Consider the following 17732-nt stretch of genomic DNA (forward strand, 5'->3'; position numbering starts at 1 on the left):
CTCAACTCCCCGGCAACGGCGCCAAAAAAGAGATTGATGTCTACTACACAACTTTATTCTTGTAGACTCGTGTTGGGCCTCCAAGCGCAGAGTTTTGTAGGACAGTAGAAATTTTCCCTCAAGTGGATGACCTAAGGTTTATCAATCCGTGGGAGGTGTAGAATGAATATGGTCTCTCTCAAACAACCATGCAACCAAATACAAGAAATCTCTTATGTCCCCAACACACCCAATACAATTGCAAATTGTATAGGTGCACTAGTTCGATGAAGAGATGGTGATAAAAGTATAATATTGATGGTAGAAATATATTTTTATAATCTGAATAAATAAATAAAGCAAGGTAGCAAATAGTAAACGGGCACAAAAACGGTATTGCAATGCTTGAAAATGAGGCTTAGGGTCCGTACTTTCGCTAGTGCAATATCTCAACAATGCCAATATAATTGGATCATATAACCGTCCTTCGATGTGCAACAAAGAATCACTCCAAAGTTCCTATCTAGCGGAGAATATACAAAGAAATTGTTTGTAGGGTACGAAACCACCTCGAAGCTATTCTTTCTGATCGTTCTATCCAAGAGTTCATACTAAAATAACACCAAATAATTTCAGATTCATTATACTCAATCCAACACAAAGAACTTTAAAGAGTGCGCCAAGATTTCTACCGGAGAAACAAAAGACGAGAATAACACCCTCAGCCCATGACACTAGGGAAGAATAACTAAGCTATCAATTTGTTTATTTTCACCCTTAGTTCTAGCTAATTCCAGCATCAATGAACTAATGTATGGTAAACTAGCACATTAATGCAAAATAGGTTGGATCAAAAATCATATAACGATCCAAAATTCATCAAGCACAACCACACATGACGTTGGATATAACTATTAAAATGATGGCACAAACATTACTTGCATTGTACAAAATGGCTCAAACATGGTAGAGATTATGTTAAGCACCTAGTAAAAATCAAAATCACCAATACAAAAATGCATAGCTATTTCTGAGTCTCTGTTGGCACGAAAGAATTCAATTCTCACTACCAACGAGGCGTCAACAAGCATTCAACGATTTCCATGAAATTCAGTAATAATACTGCTTCCAACATTAACATTGATAGATTAGCAACTTCAATTCTCACAACCAATTAGCCAACAAAGCGTTAGCAATCATCCACCACACAGATAACTACTACTACCACTACTTAGAGATACATAAGCACAGTTAACGACGACTAAGAGGAGATAACAACAGCCAACTACATCTGTCACAGCAAGCGACGCATCATCCGTCTACGAGGAGGTGAACTTGGTGACGGCCTTGGTGCCCTTGGAGGCGGCGTGCTTGGCGAGCTCACTCAGGAAGACGAGGCGGCAACCATGGTCGGGCGGATGGTAGAAACCTAGACGACGAGGTGAAAGGAGGGGAGGCGAGGACTTACGGTTGGGGAAAAGTCCAGTATGCTGGAGGAGGTACGTCGGCGTCGGGGCGTCGGGCGACGGCGTCTTGAGGAAGAGTTGGAGGGGCTGGGCGATGAAATCCTCGCGTACCAAATGGACCCTCGAGGTTTTGCGAGGTTTTTGGGCCACGTGAGGAAATCCTCTGCCCCACCCCCCGATCCACTTCTACCATACAAGGCCTTCATATTTTCCAAAATTGTTTGCCAATTAGAAGAAATGATCGTGTTATTGGGAAATTTTATCACAGAGTTGAAACTTGAAAATATTTCAATTTTATAAGAAAAAATGTTTTAAAATATATATTCTAGACACTTTTTATTTTCTTAGAACATTTTTAAAATAGAAGATAACATCTGTTTTAATTTGTGAACATTTTTATTTTTGCACGTGTTTGTGAGGGTATGCATTTTGACTATATTTCTAAATAATAAAAAACTGAAAAAAATTGGTGCTCAAGAATTTTTTCATATTCGGGAACTTTATTTAATTTTTGAAAAAACTTATAGTATTCCAGGTCATTTATTTGGTTAAGAACATTCTGTCGAATCCAGGATTTTTCTAATGAAAAAACAATTTTTAAATTTTTCATAAAATTTTTGTATTTGATAAAAAAATCAATATTTTAGAAGAATTTTTAAAATTTGAAAACAATTTTTGTATTAGAAAACATTTTTTATTTCAAGAAGGTGTTTAGTTTTTGAGAACGTCTTTGGAAACATGCACACTTTTTAATCTGATAACTTGTTCGAAATTTAGAAATTTTGTAAAACTTCTTAATATTTGTTATCTCGTCAGTATTACTTTTTCGCAAAATATCCAGCTATTAGTTTGAAAAATAATCCGGCTAGAAAAAGCAAAGGAAAAACGAAACAGAAGGAAACTCGCATCAACCCTCGCATGTCCTTTGTGCGTAACGCTGTTGTTTGACATAGAGAGCGCCAAATAAGGTTTTGAAAACAAAAAAGCGCCAAATAGGTGCTCAGCTAGATGGGCCCCAAAACAGAAGGGATCCAGGTAGAGGTTAAAGTCAAAAGTAACTCGGTCTGATTTGGGCCAAATCCTATTTGTCGCCTTAAGTGCCCGATTTAGTTCATTTTGCAATCGGGCGCATACCCCCCTGCCTTCCTTCGCTATTAACGGGCCCGACCCATCCTCCCCTTTGGTTATATGTTTATAAGGCAAAAAAGGGCGCTGCATGAGAATCGAACCTGGCACCTTCAACATCTAGGAACGATGCAATTACCACTGCGCCAGCTCTCTGACTGAAACATGTTACATCTTTTTCCTGCCTTTCTTCTTTCATCTTTCCTTTTCCCTTTTTTCAAAGTTTATTTTTCAAATTCGAGAATTTTTCTTTTTCTTCATGTTCTTTTCTGCAAAATGGATGAACATTTTTTGTTCAAATTCAATGACCTTTTTCCATGTTAGATGAACTTTTTTCAAAGTCAATGAACTATTTTTTCGAATTTGATGAACTTTTTTCAAATCCGATGAACTTTTTTTTAGAATTTTATGAACTTTTTTCAAATCCGATGAACTTTTTTTCAGTTCTGGTGAACTTTTTTGAAATTTGATGAACTTTTTTCAAAGTCGATGAACTTTTTTTCGAATTTGATGAACTTTTTTCAAATTTGATGAACTTCTTTTAAGAATTCGATGATTTTTTTTCAAATCTGATGAACTTTTTTTCAATTTTGATGATTTTTTTTGAAATTCGATGAACTTTTTTCAAAACTAATGAACTTTTTTCAATTTTTTTAAAAATTCGATGAACTTTTTTAAAATCAATGAACTATTTTTCTAAAAACTGTAGTACATACTGTAGTAAACCGGTTGGGTTTTTCTAAGAAAATCAGTACCTAATGTAGCAGTTTTTGGCGAGAGAAAAAAAAATGCTTGAGCAACCAGCGATCAAGCGGGAGCCAACGAAGGGAAGCGATGAGGGAGCGATGGTTTAATGGGCCGGCCCAAAAGGAGGCGCACGCAGGCACCACGATCGCTTGTTGGCGCTGAAGGCGCTGACGAGGAGGACTCCTGATTTGGGGCGCATGGGAGTGGGCTAGCGCAGTAGTTTTGCGCGAATGCTATTTCTCGCATTAAGCGAATATACAAGAATCTCTTGCGTTGACATAAACAGTATCGGGCGAGCCCATTTAGCATGCACAAATTCAAAAAATCAGAAATAAATGCGGCGTCTCCACGGTTCTCACCTGGCACAGCTAACCACTCCACCCATCCGTGATCGGATGTAGGATCGATATCTACTAGAGGACACCGAACCGGTCTTCTCCATTTTTTTCTATTTCTTTTTTTTTCTTTTGTTCCATTTCTTTTTTTTCTTCTCCATTTTTTCCATTATTCTTTTCATTTCTTCACATATTTTTTTCATTATTTTTTCTTTTATTTTTTCTCCTTTTTTTACGATTTTATTTTTTCTTCCCCATATTTTCTTTTTCTTATGTTTGTTTTCATTTTCACTCTAAATTTGCGTACATGTCAAAAACATTTTTGCTAACAAGTGATCAACATTTTTTTTATACATGTTCAACGTTGTCCCAACGCTATTTCAACGTTTTTCAAGTACTTTTTCAACATTTTAATAGTTACTCAACATTTTTAATACTTATTTAACTTTTTGACATAATGGTTAAACATTTTTATATACACGTTCAACATTTTTAATACCTATTTCGACATTTTCTAAATGTGTTTTGAAGAGCGATTTTTGTAATATGTATATTTAGAATATTTTTAAGTATAAAGAAAAGTGGGCTGGCCCAGACGATCGCGCGCTTCAGCGACTCGGACGCCTTGACTCGCTGAACACGAGGAATAGTGATGCCCGTAGTTTTGCGCCTCTGGCTTGAGTATTTTTTCTATGGTTTTCTTATCTATTTTTCTGTTATTTTTTTCTTTCTTCATCATTTTTTCTACGTTTTCTTCACGATTTTACTTTGGGTTTTTTTTCAACACATGTATACTATTTTTGTTTCAATTCACACTGTACATTTTTAATATACATATAGAACTGTTTTCTACATGCTAACATTTTTTTCAATAGAAAATTTACAGTTTCTTGAAATAGTTTTTTTGTACATTTTTCACTACATGTTAAACATTTTCAAATACATGTTGATTTTATTAATTGCATGCAATTTGTTTACCATGCAAACATATTTTCAGATTGTATAATATTTTAAAACGTCATTAATATTTTTTTCAAAATGGATGATATTTTTTTATTACTTTTTTAATTAGGAGAACATTTATTGTGTCGTATATACAATTTTTTAGTGTTAGGCACATTTTTGAAATGCGTGAATAGTTTATGTTATAAAAAAATTGTTTGAATTATGCGAACATTTTTGGCAATGTATATACATTTTGAAAATGTCACACAGATAAAAATATGTATTTGGAATATTTGTGATTTTGAGTTTTTTTTTAGTTATACTAGCAAAATTAACCTTGCATTCCAATGGGAGAAAAAAAATCATAATCTCCAATGTCCATGACCATATTTTGCTGCACCACCGAGATATACTATCACTCTCATTTCTGTGAAATCGTGAACAATTGAAAATCCTGAACATTTTTTAAAATTTGTAAACATATTTGAAATCAAGAAATTTTCTAAAATTCATGAACAATTTTACAGATTTTCTACATTTTCTATAATCAATTGAAGTCATGAACATTTTATACTATTTGCAACATTTTTCTCAAAATGCTGATCATTTTTAAAACATTTTTCTTGAATATGAGAACATTGCTATAAACGACGAACATTTCTTTGGAAATTGCTAAAACAAGTTCTGAAATTCACAAACATTTAAATACGTGATCATTTTTTCAATTCACAAACATTACAAGAATCAATAAACTATTTTCTAAGTCATGGACAGTTTTTTTAGGACATTTTTCAATTCATGAACATTTTTTGAATTGGCGATTTTTTTCAATTTCATTAATATTTTTTAATACATGAAGTTTTTTAAAAAACTTTCCTGAACATTTGTTTAAAAAATTGCGAAGATTTATTGAATATGTAAACATTTTTTTAAAATCACAAACATTTTCTGAATACACAAATATTTATGAATTATTAAACATTTTAATTCAAAATTCATAATTGTAGAACTTTTTAAAGTCCCAAGCTATTTAAATTGAAAAAATGAAGACGCAAAAGGAAATTGATAAATAAAAAACATAATTCATAAAACAGGCCACGTGGACATGGACCGGCCGAACAGGCGTGTTGTGTCTTCTCCCAGCGCGGGAGCGCATCAGTATGGAACGTTCCTATCGCATGGGCCGGCCCAGGTAGGGATTCCCTGTGTGATACGGTTTTATTATCATTTATAGGTGGTATTGGTGGGTAATATTTTACAACTTTGAACGCCGTGGCAGACGTCGTATTGTGTATCCTCAGTGGCCAGAAACGAAAAACGTAGGGCTAAGAAAATGGGGATGCACAAAAGTGGGAAATGTAGGGCTAATAAAATGGGGCATGCATCTTCAGGAAGCCAATTAGAACCTTATTGTCCTACGTGAAGACAATTAGTTTCAGTCGTCCTACCGGAAGACAATCTCTACTTCTAACTAGAAGAACGCCCGTGCGTTGCAACGGGGCCACATTAACTTTAAGAGTTCAATATTAATATTCTCATACATATCGATCCTTCTTCTCCTTCCGTCTGCCACCGAGACAGGGACCTAGACTTTGTGCTGCTCTTATTGATTTCAAACCCAGACGAGATGGGGTGGTGGGAGGGGGGACGAAAAAACCCAGACGAAACAAAGGAGAAGGAGAGCCTCATCAGTATCATCATGGTGAATTTCAAACCTAGCGTTGTGCTCCGCCCAACGAACATGGACGCCGCCGCCGGCGGCCCGGTGGAGCTCGAACCTGAGAGACTCTGCTGCTTGCTGGGAGGGGTCGGGGAGGGTCGGAGCACAGGAGCATTGACGTGAAGACAGAGTAGGCCGGGGAGATTACTGTGCACGCCGCACAGCGACTTGGACCTCGGAGGGCCTTAGCTCTGTCAGGAGGAGGTCCCGAGTTCCTGCCGAGGACAGCCTGACGGGGGAGACGCACGGCCGCTCGCGCTGCCCGCAACGCGACCACGCCCTGCCCTAGGGTTCTGCGACGGTGGCAGCGTCGTCCACAGCCACACCTTCTCTGAGTCCTGCCCTGAACTGGGGTTCCGAGATGGCGGCGGTGGCGGAGGTCTCTGAGGTTGGAGAGGGGCAAGATGTAGGACGGCGGAGGCTGGAGCCTGGAGCGATGGCGGCGTTTCGGGATTGCAGGCAGGGGGACGTGCGAGGTGAGTGTTTTTTTCACCGGTTTATGTTGTGTTGCCTGCACGGATATATAGGAGAACAAATATGTGGATTATAATTCCTTCCATTGTATCAGTGATGGGAAAGGAAGCGAGGGACAAAAATCAATCGAGGGGCCTTTAAGAGTAGAGATTAGTTAATTGGATTTTTCTTTAAAGTCTGTTATTTGTTTTCTTAAAATTTATTATATGTTTCCTAAATCAAATTGCATTGATGGGATGGATCGATTGATTTGGATAGTCTATTATTTGTTTCCTTCACATCTATTATATGTTTCCTAAAGCAAATTGCATTGATGAGATGGATCGTTTGATTTGGATGGATCGATTGATTTGTTTCCTTAAAATTGGATTTTTCTTTAAAGTCTGTTATTTGTTTCCTTAAAATTTATTATATGTTTCCTAAATCAAATTGCATTGATGGGATGGATCAATTGATTTGGATAGTCTATTATTTGTTTCCTTCACATCCATTATATGTTTCCTAAAGCAAATTGCATTGATGAGATGGATCGTTTGATTTGGATGGATCGATTGATTTGTTTCCTTAAAATTGGATTTTTCTTTAAAGTATGTTATTTGTTTGCTTAAAATTTATTATATGTTTCCTAAATCAAATTGCATTGATGGGATGGATCGATTGATTTGGATAGTCTATTATTTGTTTTCTTCACATCCATTATATGTTTCCTAAAGCAAATTGCATTGATGAGATGGATCGTTTGATTTGGGTAATTTAGTAAAGTTAGATCTGTGTCTTTTTGTACGGTAGGTAAGTGTTTGTTTAGAAGGAAATAGTGAAAAAAATAAACCGATGGGGTGGTGGGAGGGGGGACGAAAAAACCCAGACGAAAGTGATGGGAGGATGACGAAAATAAAACGGAGGTGGCAGGATGACGAAAAAAACCAGCGAAAAAAAACCGCGCAGACTATTCACCAAGTCGTCCATTAGAAGTAGAGATGGAGCAGTTGGTAGTCTTCACCGATCAATTTTCGTCCCACCTTCCCTGGTTTTTTTGGGTACCTTCTCCCTCCTCTGACTTATTCACCAGAAACCGAAAAAACCTCCTCCTGAGGCCCCAACCTGCATCCATCCATATAAAAAAAATAGACCTACGAAGATTAACCAACGAAAAAAGACCTAAGAAGGTTAACCCACGAAAAAAAACCACGGCATGCACCAGCGAGCGAGCGAGCGAGGCCTCGACCTCGAGGGAACCACGCCATCGCACTCGCATTCCGCCGCCGCCGCTCCCTGCGCTACCTCGACGGAAGCCATCGCAAATCCATCCCTTCGCCGCCGCCCTCGCGCTCGCATCAAGGATCGAGGCCTCCAGAGTATCCTCGATCCCCGCGTTACCCGTTCGCCGCAGCCGATCCCGCCGCCGCGGGAGAGATGAGCTGATCTCCATGGCCAGATGAGGAAGGAATACGGGTGACGGGATGGATTTGGATCTCAAGTTGGGGAGGCCAACGTAGCCGCCCCTAGCGCGTCGAGCGAAAGCGAAGGATTTGGATCTCATGGATTTGGCTGCGTCGACCAGCAGAGGACCGCCGCCGGCTCGGCTCCTCCACCACGAAGCGACCTCCTTCCACCCCGTAGCCGCCGCCCGAAACCCTAGCAATCGAGCCCCACCCATGGTGCCCTAGGTCAGATCCCCTTCCTTCTTCTTCCTCTGGTTTTCTTCATTGTTCCTGTGATACGTGAGTGAGTGAGTGATGTGCAGGCGGCTTCTTCTTCCTCTGACCCCTGCGTGTCTCTCTCTTCACTTGTCTCTAGGTGGTACAACGGCCAGAGGAGAGGAAGTGGAGCAGCAATCGCCTGGACGTGAGGTGAGCTTCCCCCATCCAATCTTATCCACCCTCACCCCCGGGTGGCTCACAATATCTATCACCTGCAGCAGCATCTTGTGCATGCATCCATTGAGGACGTGAGGTGCACACCACATTTTGGTTCAGTTTTTCCCTTCTTTATTATAATTATGCCAAGGACATCTTATGCCTTACAGTAGTATTCAAATTCTCAAGTTTGTTTATTTATTTTTAGTGCAATACTGCTCTCTTGTCTGCAGGAGATTGGAGGAAAAAATATCAAAAATCGGAGACATGACGTTTTGGTTCAGTTCTGGATCATTTTCTTTTTTGGTTCAGTTTATATAAGTGGTTGTTGTTTTATGTTGCTGCTAGCCATCAGAAAACGAGTTCACAGTAGGTTTCCATTTTGTGTTGCTCTGAACTGAAAAAATAGAGGGGATGTTGTTATGCCTAGCGTGAAGTTCACAGTAGGTTTGGCATCAATTGAGCAAACTTTGTTACAGTTTTTAGTGGCTGTTGTATGTATTACATTTTTGCTTTTTCTAAAACCACATGTATCCTATAATCTGATTGCTTTTCTTTGTCTGAGCAACAGTGTCTGAGCTTTCCCTCCACTATTTTTTCCTCTCTCTCTCTCTCTCTCTCTCTTTCTCTCTCTCACTCAATCTCAACTTGGCAAGCGATGGCGGCGGTGAATGGGCAGCGCGGGCGTCGAGCAGGATCATGGGGGAGCAGGGGAGGCCAGAGGCTGCTCACCATATACATCACCATCCATAGCCGCCCTCGTCCGCCAAGAAGCTGAGGAGGGAGGCTAACCTCCAGTGACCACTCTACACCGCTCTGGACGACACCCTCCCCACCAGGTTCATCCTCCTAATTCGTTTTAATCATCCTAATTTTTTTTGTCTTACCACAGTTAAGAAATACGTTTCATGTTTGCTATTGCATTTGGAGCTCCATCCTTACAACTTATGGATGATATGAATACATCAAGGTGTTTTGGTTCTCCCCATTCTGTATGTTCGCAATGGCGTGTATATATTGTTGATTTATGTCATGGTGATTGATCTTGATTGCAGAGAGAAAGTGCAAAAGCTATGGGCAATCCTATATGACTGGCGCCATCAGTAATGATTTCTTTTAAGCTAGCTTACTTTTGGGTCTAAGCCAAGTTTATTTCTTTCGCAGATTTATTCACCTTATTGGGACGGTGGGGTTAATATATATACATCAATTTTGAGCATCGGCAACGCATGAAGCTTGCTTCTGAGGCTGCAACATGTTTTATCAGCACAGGTTCAGAGATAACTTTAATGAGTAAACAAATAATTTTCATGCAGGTCAGTTCTGATGTGTGTTGAATAGCTCAATTTTGTTTTGATCTGCTACGTTTAGTCATTGTTTGCTCTAGCATCAACACTAACTGTCACACGCACGCCGCCCCATGGACGCCCCTGACTGAGGTGCGGGTCGGTGCTTGCCGTCGGTCCATCCGCATCGGCGCAGTGGCATGTACCCCTTGAAAGCTTTGAAGCCTGAAAAAGCCGCAGGACCAGATCTTCCCATCAACCTGAAGATGTGAAGTACGCTGCGTCTCCTGGTATTTGTGTTGCTTCCGCTGGATGACGCTCTATTGTCGTTGTTGCCTCAGCCCTCCCAGTTGTCGTGTTCTTCCCTTCTCTTGCTGCTCGATGAGGTTGGTAATGCTGCTAGCTTTGCATTCTATGGAGTCTCTATCTCTACCTATGATAAATTCAGTATCGTTCTACACACGTGTTTGTACCAATCCAAGCCCTGGCTGATGATATAGTTTTGACTTGTAATGATCTGACTATGTATTACCTTTTATGTGATGTATGTATGCCAGTATACATGATTAAGTTCTAGGCAAAAGAGGGTGTCATATTTTATCTCGGTGTGGAACATCATCTTTTAGTTGAATCTAGATGTTTATTCAATCTGAATTTAGAAGTTTTATTTAGCATGTACTAGCTAGCTTGTGATTTCCTATGCTGCAAACTGTAACTAATTTTCTTTAGCTGCTGGCTTTGATACTATAGATGACTAGAGCACCTTGTGGTGACTTTGTTCTCTGGGCTGCTCGCGATGTAGTTCTAGAGCAGCTTCAGCGGCAAGGTAAAAATTCAATTTCAGAGAGTGGGATAACTCCCACTATTTTCACTCATTTTGAATTGATAGATCCTATAATAGCATGGATAATTGTGCAGATGCCATAGTTTCCTAATTACTACGATGATTTGCTGGATGAGGAGGTGGGTGTAACACCCCGAGGATCATGCTACACTAAATGTCGTGGTTCTAAGCCTGACAGTAGAGTGGGGGGTAGGTATGGAGAGGCAAGGTCCTAGCTATGGAGAGGTTGTAAACACAAGGGATGTACGAGTTCAGGCCCTTCTCGGAAGAAGTAACAGCCCTACGTCTCGGAGCCCGGAGGCGGTCGAGTGGATTATGAGTATATGAGTTACAAGGTGCCGAACCCCTCTACCTGTGGAGGGGGGTGGCTTATATAGAGTGCGCCAGGACCCCAGCCAGCCCACGTAGGAGAGGGTTTAAGGTGAGTTAAGTCTGGGGCGTTACTGGTAACGCCCCACATAAAGTGCCTTTACTATCATAAAGTCTACTTGATTACAGGCCGTTGCAGTGCAGAGTGCCTCTTGACCTTCTAGTGGTCGAGTGAGTCTTCATGGTCGAGTCCTTCAAGTCAGTCGAGTGTGTCCCTCGTTGGTCGACTGGAAGGCGACTTCTTCTAAGGGTGTCCTTGGTTAAGGTACTTAGATCAGGTCTATGACCCTACCCTGGGTACATAACCCCATCATTAGCCCCCGAATGGATTGAGGCTTCGAGTGAGGAAGGAGTTGATGTCGTTTCCGATTAACCTTTGCGCTCTGGTCGTGCGTTGTTCTGGACCAAAGAATCTCTTCGTCGACAGTGAGCAACTTGTCTTCAGTCGACTCGATCCATTCTATTCTTGCGTCGAGTGATCTTTCGGGCTTCGACGATCTCCGAGCGACGGATCGCCGGAAACCCCGTGTCTGACGGACTGATCTGCTGTTCGCGGATTCCGCGGGATGCGAAATTTGGGGACGCGCGCGAAGCGGGGCGGACCGCGGCGTTCGGATGGGACGGGACATAGACGCCTCGATCTCCGCGCTGCTTTTTTCGCCACGTATCCCGTCTGCATAACTGTTTCTGGATATGATTAGATCGACCGGGCCCACCTGTCATCCACTCGGAAGGGACCTTATAAATGCGCCCGGCGAGGATTTCTGTACTGTGCCTCAGCATTCTCTCTCTCTCTCTGCTTCCTTCTTCCCCGCCCAGCGCGCTCGCTCTCGCCCCCGCACCACTTCCCTTCGCGCATCTCGCCGGCAACCATGGCCAAGGAGAAGACGGCGGCGCTGGAACGTGCGAAGAAGGCGTCGGCGTCGGAGAAGGCAAAGGGGAGATCCACCAGCCGCGACGGGTCCTCGTCCAGATCCCGCCTGCCGAAGGGCTGGGTCCAAGGAGACTGGATCCAGTCGACCATCACAGAGAATGACCTCCTCGACATGGCCAACGAGGGCTTGATCCCTCATGGAGCTGCGAGGCTTCCGGGGAAGGAGTGGCAGCCCCAGCCAGAAGAGGGTGAGTGTGTGCTCTTGGCCACCCATGTTGATCGCGGATTTTCCTTGCTGCCGAGTGTTTTCTTCCGTGGCTTCTTGAATTTCTTTGGAGCGCAGCTCCACCACTTTACCCCAAACTCTATCGCCTATCTTGCCGCATTTGTGTCCATGTGTGAGGGTTTCTTGGGTTGTCGACCGCACTGGGGTTTGTTCAAACATATATTCACGTGTCGCTCTCAGACCGTGAAGAAGGCGAGCCCAGGTGATGAGAGAACCCGAGTCGTCCAAATGTGTGGGGGTCTGGGGATCCAGGTGAGGAATAAGAGTACCTTCCCGCCCATGACCTTTCCCGAGTCAGTCAGAGGCTGGCAGTCGACCTGGTTCTACTGCCAGGACCAGTCGACGCCGGGACAGTCGAGTGGACTCCCACAGTTTACCATGGACCGAGTGAACAAGCCTTCCTCTCTGAAGTTGATTCCGGAGGAGAAAGCCGACGTGAAGATGTTGATGGAGCGCGTGGTGCAGTTGGTTCGGGAGGGAGTGACGGGCATGGACCTCCTGGAGGTCTTCCTCAGGCGTCGCATCCAGCCCCTTCAGTTCCGGAGCCACTGCATGTGGTTGTACTGTGGGACTGAAGACGAGACTCGAGTCCATCCAGAAGCAGTCGACGATGTCACTCTGGAAAGATGGATGGTAGCCGTTACCGGAAACAAGGACAACCCACGCGGAGCCAGAAGGATTCCTCCACTCGACCACAACAGCGATTCAAACAAGGTACACTTGCTCTGCTCTCCACTGCGTTCTTGTCGCATTCATTTCTGTTTACTCTGCCGACTGGTCGACTGATCCTTGTCTTGATATCTGCTAGGCCCTCACTGAGCTGTACTCGATGCCTAATGGGGCACAAGCTCCGACTGAGGAGGGTGAGGCGAGTGGGGGCGAGAGCCAGGACGAGGCGGAATGGGACTCGGACGTTGCAGAGGATGATGATGATGATGACGATGATGGCGGTGATGAAGATGACGTCGAGGACGAGGAAGAAAAGGAGGAGGAGGTCGTACCGCCGCGCTCAGAAAGGCGGTCGAAGCTTGTCCACGACCCTTCGACTGAACGTGGCAAGGGGGTTGCGACCGCTGTTCAGTCGACCAAGCGCCCTCGGACCACCTCTCCGGTGCCGACTGAAAAGGCGCCGAAGCAGCCCAGGGCGGCCCCGTCGAAGAAAATTAAGCTCCTACCGAAGATGAAGGTGTCCATCCCCACCATATCAGGGTAATCGTGCTGCTTGAATCTTCTTATTTTGTGTGAACTTTGTCTCTGGTCGACGCTGAAGTTAGTCGACTGATCCTTTGGAGTTGCAGTGCTGCTACTTCTGAAACCTCAGCCCGGGCTGATGACCACGAGATGGAGGACGCAGCAACTTCGAACCCAGGTACTGTATTCTTAACGCCGTTCTTAGTCGATTGATTCGCGATCTCTGATCCTGATTCTTCTCCGTAGCTCCACCCAATACTGTTATCAATCTCCCTGATGATGATGAGGATGAAGAACCACTGAAGCGCAGGAGGAGTAGGAAAGCGTCCGCCAGTAAGGTGCCCCAGGATGTGACGGCGCCTGAGATTCTGATTGCGGAGGAAGAGAACACCACTCGACACACGGTGTCCTTCGCAGATCCATTGACGAGTGCTCAGCAGCCCTCCCTCTTCACAACGCACCACGTCCCGGAGGACCAAGCTGGCGCGGCGAAGGAAGCGATACGCCAGGCGGGTATTATGATGGAGCAGTTGAAGACCATCCGGGATGCGAGCCAGGCAGCTTATGACGCCAGTTCTGCCCTCCAAAGCAATGTTCAGGTCAGTCGACCACCGTTTGTTTTGTTGGATATGCTACCAGAAACTTTTCCTTTCCGGAATTTATAGTAGTCACCCAGTGGGTGTGTCGAGTAAACTCCGTGTGAGCGGGGGCACGCTGAGTGCACCCGCTGGGTGTAGTCCCCAAGGCTAAGGTCGACTGCTGGCAGTCGGCCTTAGGCTTTATGATGTCAATTTTTCTGCCAGTCGACTATGTCGACTGGATTTCACAAACCGGTGGGGGCACGCTGAGTGCACCCACTGGGTGTAGTCCCCGAGACCGTGGTCGACTGCTTGCAGTTGATCACAGTCTTAGAGAATGCATCTCGCTCTTTTTTTTTGAGGTCGACTGGTCGACTTTGTCTTCAACAGGATTAGTGGGGGCACGCTGAGTGCACCCACTGGGTGTAGTCCCCGAGAGTACGGTCGAATGCTTGTATTCGGCTGTAGTCTTAGAAATGTGTGTTTTTTCCTTTTTCACTCGGAAGTGAATTATATTTGACATTTAGTCGATTGGTTCTTCGCAGAACTCTTGTGATCTTGTGGCTCGCTACTCTGAGCTGGAAAACAAGCATACTCAACTCGAGCTGAGCCTGAAGCTGGTTCAGGAGAAGCTGACAAAGGCAAAGGAGGAGACCGAAGGTATGTTTGGTGAGACCCTGACGACTGCTTTTCCCCTCGCTTGTTTCAAAATCTGATCTTGCTGTAACTTGCAGGTAAGGTAAGGGAGGCCCAACAGAAGAAAGACCTTGAACTAGCTGAGAAGATCAAGCTTGCTGACAAGAAGTTAGCTTCAGTCACCAAGCTTGAACAAGACAATACCAATCTGAAAGCTGCTCTTGGGATCGCCAACAAGGAGGTCAGTCGACTGAAAACTGATAAAGCTGCTCTGACCGACCAAGTCAGCAAATTGACTGGGAAGAAAACTGATCTGGAGGCCTTCCTGAGTGGTCTTGCCAAGAAGCTGTTTCTTATGCTTGAAGGTAAACCTCTATGCTTGGCAAACATTTCCAATTGTGGTTTTTCCATTCGACCATCCCTTTGACTTAGTGATCATCCTTGCAGAATTTTGTCAAAACTTTGAAGAAGAAACTAGCCGATTGGAGCCAAACCTCGACCCCGTCAATTCTCCGGTGAACTACGAAGTTGCCATGGATGTTTTCCGACTGGAGTCTCGTGTTGCAGCTGTCGTGGACTATCTCGGAAGGCTGAAGGCCGCCACATCTCGCATCGACTCGACGCTCTGGCCTGAGGAGACACTTCAGAATGACCTTGAGTCGCTGATGGCTCGCTTGAACACGATCCCTGGTCGAGTGCAGGAATGGAAGAAGTCCTCGGCTCGGTGTGGTGCAGATGTCGCTCTGTGTCTGGCCCGAGTCCACTGTAAAGATGCGCGAGAAGAGAAGCTGGCGGCTCTTCGGGTGGCCAACACCAAGAAACACGACTTCAGGTCCTTTATGGAAACTTTCCTTGCAGCTGCCACTCGGATCGCCGACGGAATTGACCTTGATGAATTCGTCGCACCTTCCAGCCCTCCACAGGAGGGGTAAAAAACTTCTTCTGGCTCGACGCTTTAAATTTGCCTTGGTATGCCGAGTGGAATTGTAACCGATAAACCTTAACAGGCTTAACGCCTGAGCACTTTCGGTTACTTTAGATATCGATTCAAACTTGACTTTGGTGCTTGAATACGATTGCCTTTGGCTCAAAATGTCTTTTGCAGGTTCAAAGCAAGGCGCCCTTACTGCAATCGACTTATTCTTTAGTCCACTTAGGCGAGTACTGGACTGCGGCTAAGCCTCCGAGTGGAAGCCCGGCTTACCACTCGGTAAGATTTCTATAACTTAGGCGAGCGCTGGGCTGCAGCTAAGCCCCCGAGTGAAAGGTTTATTCTTCACTCGGTAGGATTTTGATAACTTAGGCGAGTGCTTGGACTGCAGCTAAGCCTCCGAGTGAGAGGGTTGCTCTTCACTCGGTAGGATTTTTATAACTTAGTCGAGTGCTTGGACTGCAGCTAAGCCCCCGAGTGAGAGGTTTGCTCTTCACTCGGTAGGATTTTTATAACTTAGGCGAGCACAGGGCTGCAACTAAGCCCCCGAGTGAGAGGTTTGCTCTTCACTCGGTAGGATTTTTATAACTTAGGCGAGTGCTTGGACTGCAGCTAAGCCCCCGAGTGGAAGTCTGGCTTACCACTCGGTAGGGTTTTTACAAACTTAGACGAGTGCTTGGACTGCAGCTAAGCCCCCGAGTGAGAGGTTTGCTCTTCACTCGGTAGGATTTTTATAACTTAGGCGAGCACAGGGCCGCAGCTAAGCCCCCGAGTGAGAGGTTTGCTCTTCACTCGGTAGGATTTTTATAACTTAGGCGAGTGCTTGGACTGCAGCTAAGCCCCCGAGTGGAAGTCTGGCTTACCACTCGGTAGGGTTTTTACAAACTTAGGCGAGTGCTTGGACTGCAGCTAAGCCCCCGAGTGAGAGGTTTGCTCTTCACTCGGTAGGATTTTTATAACTTAGGCGAGTGCTTGGACTGCAGCTAAGCCTCCGAGTGGAAGTCTGGCTTACCACTCGGTAGGATTTTTACAAACTTAGGCGAGCACAGGGCTGCAGCTAAGCCTCCGAGTGGAAGTCTGGCTTACCACTCGGTAGGATTTTTACAAACTTAGGCGAGCACAGGGCTGCAGCTAAGCCTCCGAGTGAAAGTCTGGCTTACCACTCGGTAGGATTTTTACAAACTTAGGCGAGCACAGGGCTGCAGCTAAGCCTCCGAGTGAAAGTCTGGCTTACCACTCGGTAGGATTTTTACAAACTTAGGCGAGCACAGGGCTGCAGCTAAGCCTCCGAGTGAGAGGCTTGCTCTTCACTCGGTAGGATTTTGATAACTTAGGCGAAACGGATTTGCAGCTAAGCCTCCGAGTGAGAGTCTGGCTCACCACTCGGTAGGATTTTTACAAACTTAGGCGAAACGGATTCGCGGCTAAGTCACCCACTGAGGGGGAATTTTATTTAGACAAAAATAAAAAGTGACAGAAATTATGGAGGAACTGTGACACTATTATTTTGAGGTCCATGAACTACAGAAGTATTTTATTGCAACTCATCCGAGTGATAAAACTTAAGTGTAAAATGGGCGGAGTAGCTCCGCGTTCCAAGCTCGGGGCTCGTCGATATTATGCTCGACGTTGTAAAGACGGTACGCCCCGTTGTGGAGAACCTTGGTGACGATGAAGGGGCCTTCCCAAAAAGGAGCGAGCTTGTGTGGTTTGTGCTGATCCACTCGGAGAACTAAATCCCCTTCCTGGAAGGCTCGACCTCTCACATTTCTGGCGTGGAAACGACGCAAATCTTGTTGGTAGATGGTCGACCGGATCAGAGCCATCTCCCTTTCTTCCTCTAAAAGGTCGACTGCGTCCTGCCGCGCTTGTTCAGCCTCTGCTTCGTTGTAGATTTCAACTCGAGGAGCATTGTGGAGAAGATCACTCGGCAAGACTGCTTCAGCTCCGTAGACCAAGAAGAATGGAGTTCTTCCGGTCGACCGATTAGGTGTGGTCCGCAGTCCCCAAAGTACTGAGGGAAGTTCGTCGACCCAAGCTCCAGCTGCGTGTTTGAGATCACGCATCAGTCGAGGCTTCAATCCCTTAAG

General features: G+C 44.6%; 1 long non-coding RNA gene across 5 annotated transcripts; it reads left to right on the plus strand.

Annotated features, from left to right (window-relative positions):
- The first annotated feature begins 7962 nt into the window (after positions 1 to 7962).
- On the plus strand, positions 7963 to 10904 carry LOC123104534 (uncharacterized). 5 transcript variants are annotated; one of them, XR_006450421.1, is made up of 7 exons: positions 7963 to 8458; positions 8589 to 8641; positions 8710 to 8744; positions 8881 to 9486; positions 9812 to 10319; positions 10684 to 10759; positions 10852 to 10904. It is a non-coding gene; the product is annotated as an uncharacterized lncRNA (long non-coding RNA). The 5 variants fall into 5 exon arrangements; XR_006450420.1 differs by having other exon boundaries at positions 8589 to 8744; XR_006450422.1 differs by having other exon boundaries at positions 8710 to 9486.
- The last annotated feature ends 6828 nt before the right edge of the window (positions 10905 to 17732 follow it).

Source organism: Triticum aestivum, chromosome 5A (assembly GCF_018294505.1).
Source record: "Triticum aestivum cultivar Chinese Spring chromosome 5A, IWGSC CS RefSeq v2.1, whole genome shotgun sequence".
NCBI lineage: Eukaryota > Viridiplantae > Streptophyta > Magnoliopsida > Poales > Poaceae > Triticum > Triticum aestivum.